Consider the following 6,203-nt stretch of genomic DNA (forward strand, 5'->3'; position numbering starts at 1 on the left):
AACAAAAACACACTTCCACCAAATATGCGCCTGGCCCACAGTGTTTGCATCCCTCAGTTCTAGCATCACTCACCCTTTCACCTCTATCTCTCCTCTGCTTCCTTAAGAGGGACTGGAGTTGGATTACCGCTCTAATAAAAAACAGGTGCTTTCATAAGCGTCAGTTGCACGCACATGGGGAGTAAATGCAGAGATGCTACAGCAGGGGTGCCCAAACTCGGTCCTGGAGGGCCGGTGTCCTGAAGAGTTTAGCTCGAACCTCAATTAAACACACCTGAACCAGCTAATCAAGCTCTTAATAGGCATACTAGAAACTTGAAGACAGGTGTGTTGAGGCAAGTTGGAGCTAAACTCTGCAGGACACCGGCCCGCTAGGACCGAGTTTGGGCACCCCTGTGCTACAGTCAAGAGAGCGTGCATGAAACAGCTGTGAATAAGAATCTGACTCAGCCACAGGTTACACCGCCACCTTGTGGTTACTTCACGAACTGCACACCTCCAGCACTTCAAAACGGGTTTCTCTGTTTTTCCAATATAGGAAGGACCTAGTTAGGGGACAATCGATCAATCAATCGATAACGTAGTTTTCAACCAAAACATTAATTCCTAAATGAAATCTTAAATGAAAAATAGTTTTAAAATCAATTCTAACTAAATCACAATTACAGAATACCGAATATCCTAAATTGCAGTTTAAGATAGTCACACAACAGAGAAATCTTAATTTTTTTTTTGACAAAACATACATATTACATTATTACTTTAGCCTAATCATTCACTGATATGTAAATTGCTGGTTAGAAATACAATCAAAACAATCAATAAAGCCATCAAAATCATAGCTAGTTTAATCTTATCACAGAGCGCTATAGAACGTCCACAAAACTGTTTTCAGAAAGCGTTTACACAATATTGATATCAAACATTTGATCTACTGATTTGTTTTATTTTATGGTTCAAGGTAGAAGAACATTTCACTTTCCTAAATATAATCCCAAATATATAGACTAATACTATTTAAAGGTCCCATGACATGCTGCTTTTTAGATGCTTTTATATAGGCCTAAGTGGTCCCTAGTACTGTATTTGAAGTCTCTTTCCCGAAATTCAGCCTATTTAGGGAACTGAAAATGTTCTTCAATCATAAAATAAAAGTGAATTTATTGAATATAATGAAATATAGGCCAACGCAGTATTTAACCTTAATGCCACATAAATAACCCAAATCCAACGTATGTGGTGACAAACAAAGTATTTCTTAATTAATTAATTAATTACACAAACCCGAGTTTGGTGCGGATTTGCCGTGCCGTTATGGAGATATGGCCGTTCAAAGTTTCAATGGTTTTCCATAGACTTAAGCTTTAAAGTGTTTCATCCAGGTCGCCAGCAGCAAACAATGGAGCGCACTCTGCTGGACAAACTAAGTAATTACACCATTTCAAGCATTTTATCTGCGTTATAAGTGTGGAAGTCGTGGCCTAATGGTTAGAGAGTCGGTTGCAGGTTCGAGTCTCGTACCGGCAGGGATTGTAGGTGGGGGGAGTGTACAGCGCTCTCTTCCACCTTCAATACCACGACTGAGGTGCCCTTGAGCAAGGCACTGAACCCCCAACTGCTCCCCAGGCGGTGTGTGTTCACTGCTGTGTGTGTGCACTTTGGATGGGTTAAATGCAGAGCACTAATTCCGAGTATTGTCATTTGCACTTGTATATTGTTGCTCTTTTGTTTGTTTTGACTGCTTTTATTGTCCTCATTTGTAAGTCGCTTTGGATAAAAGCGTCTGCTAAATGACTAAATGTAAATGTAAATGAAATATTGCTACTGTTTTACTGAAATATTGCTACTGTGTATAAGAGCGGATGATTTGCTGCACATGCGTGCCTGTCGGCCGTCACGAGAACGTGCCTCGTCTTCCATCATGTCTGGCTTTTTAGTGTTCCTAATATTCCTTGATGCGTTGCATGCTTGAAACACGTGTATTAGGGATTATCATTTTATATAAAATATCCATAACCTGATTTGATAATGTCTAATAAAAAGTTTACGAAAAAATAAATAAATAAAAAATAGCTGGCGAAGAGTTTGGCAGAAAGTTACATTTGTAGACATTTTCAATACAGCACACTAGTGTTAATCAAAATCCTGCATCGTCAACAGTAGATGGCGCTGGTTCACTTTTTAAAAAAATATATCACACTTCGAGAAACGGTATCAAAAAAATATTTATAGTTCTAAAAGTTATTTATGGTTGTGTTACAGTTGGAGAAAAATCTTACACTCAACCCTGGGCTTGTTTATTTTTTGATAATGCTTTAAAGCAATGTTTCTCAAATTTGAACAAAACAGAACACTTAGGCTACGTCCACACGAAGCCAGAGCTTTCCCTATCTGATCTTTTTTTCCCTCTCGTCTCAAGAAATATCTGTGTCCACACGAAACCACAAAACCGACACAAAACGATGTAGTATACATGCCAGACCAGTATGTGGCGCTGTAATTCTGCCACAGAGATACACTAAAAACGGAGAAGAAGACTTGGACTATGCGCATAAACCTTGTGCGCGGTATACAAACGAACATGGAACAATTCATGGGTTTCAGTCACGTGACCTTTTTGTTGCGGCCGCCATCTTTAGGACCTTGCGTAGCCTCTCCTTGGCGATCAGAAACCAAAATAACACTTAAACAACAACGGAAAACAATGGTATTAAAAAAAAAAGACTTTAGGATTAGATCCTTATTTACTGTAAAGCGAACTGCTGACTCCACTAAAGTCTAGTGAAAACTTACCAATTTGACGTTTGCTGGCTATTTACATCTACCTCGTACACAATCCCTCTCCGTACACTCGGGCCATTTTCAGTTAAATTTTCACCTGCTAGAGACTTGTCCATTGGCCCGGATCCATCTGCAACACCAGGCCTGGATGCTTGCATACTCACTTTCAGATTCTGGGCCGAATCAACCGGACCAGATGCGACAGCCTTAACTTGCCGACACTGCGGCATTCAAGCCGGACTCAGCCCGTTGCGCAGCACGCCAGACTTGGCACAGTTGCATTTCTATATCTACTGTACTGTTCATTAATATTTCATGCATTAAATGCAGTTCTTCTATGGAAAAGACAACTTTAATAACCTGACAACAAACAAATATTTATTATACATCATAATTAAGTCTATATATGTATTGTCAACACTTCAGTATGGCCTAATAACATAAAGTATGTTTTGTTTTCTCAGACCTGATATATACAATGGACAATATTATTAGAATTACTTTTTCAAAAATGTGTGAACTTGGATTATTATCGATTAATAGAAAAAAAACTCATTATGGGGATGAATTAAAAATACCATTTTTTAAGTCATCTTTTTGTTTTGATAAAACATTAGTCGATAGTTTTAAAAGGCTGAAATCTATACCTGGTCCACTAGTTATTGAAAATGGTGAGATTATGTCTAGTAATGACAGATGTTCACCAGACAGGTTTCCCTGTTACATTTTAGTTTGGTCGTCAGATATTGAGAAAGGTTGGATCAGCAGAGGACTAGGGTTCTATTACAGGTCTGGCACTATAATAACAGCCAAACATGTTGTAGAAGGTTTCGAAAAAATCTATATTTATGTCCTTTTCCCAACTCACGAATATTGTTTAATATATAATGGCCATAGAGTCTTCCCAGAAAACTGTCCCATACCGTTAAACCACGATATTGCTTTAATTGAATTACAAGGATGTTTCGACCCATTACAGAATATAAAATCAGAAATAGGCAAGTTAGGTGAAAATAAAGAGCTATATTTTTATACATTAGAGTTAGGGTGTTTTGTAAGAAAGTACTGTTGTACGAAAGTACCAAATTCTAATATGAAAAAGCAAATGTTGGCCAATGAATTTGTTATTTCTAAAGCAGGCAAAAAGGGAGATAGTGGAACTCCTATTTATTCAGACTCTGGGAAATGTGTTGGACTATATATTGCCGTTTTCACAGCAACAAACCCAAAAAACCCTTTGGAATATGGCAGAGGTTTACAATTTGATAGAATTTTTCATTATTAAACACATCTCATGATTTTACTGTTTTTATATTTTCTAATAATAAATAAATAAATAACATTAAATAGAATTTAATGTTATTTAATTAAGAATTGTTCATTATTCAAGAACAAATACCATAATGGATTTTTAATACAATTTTATTTTAATAAAAATAATAAATTGAAAAGTAATAACAAAACAAAAACAAATTGTAAATATAGAAATGTTAAAAGTGTTTCTCAATCTTGCTCCTTGCACCCCACAGCCCCCCCAATGAGCTGATGTGTAAAATCTGGTGTGGTGGACAGGGTTATTATCATTAACTAAAACCAAAAAAAAAAAAATGTGTTACTTCAAACAAAAGCATTAACTGAAACTAAATATAAAAACTTAATATTATTTTGTTTGAACTAGTTGGACTAAATAAACTAATATGAATAAATAAAAATGACTGATAACAAAATGGAAACTAATAAAAAAAAAAAACGAATAAAATTATAAAAATGACAAAAAAGTTACTAAAACTTTAACTGAAATTAAAGTGACAATATAAAAATAAAATCTAATTCAAAATATTAACAAAAACTATAACAGTATCATGGATACTAAAATAACACTGGTGTTGGACAGGGAAGAGATCAAGAATGTGAACTGTTTGGGAGTGGGAGTGGAGGTGGCAGGGTTGGGTGGGAAAACCACAGGACAGGGCAGACGGGGCAGGATTGAGAAACATTTCAATACATCGACAAACATTTGTCAGTGAGAAATAATTGGCATGGTTACACTTACACTCATAATATTGTCCATTGTTTGGCAACTACCCGAAGAGAGATCTTGTGTCTTGCCCACAACAAACCCTTGTAAGTTTGTTTGCACAATAATTTAAAAAGGTAAAACAAAGTAGATGAAATTATCAAAATGACACATTCTAACTGTAATTTAAGAGTATGCTGGGCTGGAGCATGTGGAACCTACATAAAGGTTGTACAGGAATAATCCTGCTTTGGTAAGGAAACATTTTTAAAAATGTTATTTAACACTTCAACTGTTCACTAATTGTTCTGATAGTGTTCATTTGGTGTGAAAACAGATTATACTGAAATTATACAGATTGTACTAGAGGATTGTTCTTTTTTCTTTATACTAACAGAAAAATGATAAAGAAATGCAAAGATCTGTTTCAAGATATATCTTTTTCTCTCTTTCTCCCTTCAGGCTGCATACTTCACTTTTGGGTCAAGTTACACTCAGATGATCTCTCTTCGTTAAATGACATCACATACCTGCTGTAATAAAATTTAAGCAAGTCAAATCAAAGCAACAATTTGACTTGCAAGCAATGCCAGCTGCCAGGAGAGCTAATGTGTCTTCTTGACCAAGACAACAGTAAGACTTTCAATTAAATATTGCATTTTATATATATATATATATATATATATACAGTGGGTACGGAAAGTATTCAGACCCCCTTCAATTTTTCACTCTGAATGAAATGTTATTTATTTTACTTATTGCAATATAATTTTATTGCAATAAGTAAAATAAATAACATCTCATTATATATATTTATATATATTAAATTGCGTAGTAATACAATTATTTTTGTTGAGTCTATGTTAAAGCTATCAGTATGTCATCAATCATCTGAAACTTTGCAAAGATAAATTATATAAAATATATTTTTTTAATTTATATTTACAGAAACAAAACTGTGAATACTAAGAACCAATCTCTCTCTCTCTCTCTCTCTCTCTCTCTCTCTCTCTCTTCACACCACCTCCATGACACCCCCTGCATGTTAAGTCCATGAGACCATAGGGTGTCCCATTGGTCATTTTAGCTCTCAGAAGGGTGCTCGCGAGTGTCCCCTTTTCTACTGTCCGCACTTCTACCCAGCCCGCACTGAGGCGAGCTCCGCAACAGACTTCTACCCATCAGTCAAAGTGGCATTACGTCACGAAGGTGTGGACTCAGAGGAAGGCAGTGAGAGTTTAGGGTGTGATTTGGGACAGGGCCATTGAACATGTTCATGCACAAATGCGGCAGTCTCTTCCTGCAATGTTTAATGGTTAAAGGGATAGTTCAACCAAAAATGAATTAAGTACTCACCCTCATGTCGTTTCAAACCCGTAAGACCTTCGTTCATCTTCGGAACACA

The 6,203-nt window shown here is 36.1% G+C and overlaps 2 long non-coding RNA genes across 2 annotated transcripts in view; both read left to right on the top strand.

Annotated features, from left to right (window-relative positions):
* The first annotated feature begins 4,601 nt into the window (after window positions 1–4,601).
* LOC107697187 (uncharacterized) lies at window positions 4,602–5,431 on the top strand. Its single transcript, XR_001635169.1, has 3 exons — window positions 4,602–4,905; window positions 4,990–5,051; window positions 5,261–5,431. It is a non-coding gene; the product is annotated as an uncharacterized LOC107697187 (long non-coding RNA).
* Window positions 5,432–5,830: 399 nt separating this feature from the next.
* The window catches only part of LOC107697186 (uncharacterized), a 2,619-nt gene continuing 2,246 nt past the window's right edge, over window positions 5,831–6,203 (top strand). Inside the window, exon 1 of the long non-coding RNA XR_001635168.1 lies at window positions 5,831–6,007. This is a non-coding gene — a long non-coding RNA (uncharacterized LOC107697186). The remainder of the gene's footprint in view (window positions 6,008–6,203) is intronic.

Source organism: Sinocyclocheilus anshuiensis, unplaced genomic scaffold (genome assembly GCF_001515605.1).
Source record: "Sinocyclocheilus anshuiensis isolate Anshui unplaced genomic scaffold, SAMN03320099.WGS_v1.1 scaffold38, whole genome shotgun sequence".
In the NCBI taxonomy this organism is placed as follows: Eukaryota; Metazoa; Chordata; class Actinopteri; order Cypriniformes; family Cyprinidae; genus Sinocyclocheilus; species Sinocyclocheilus anshuiensis.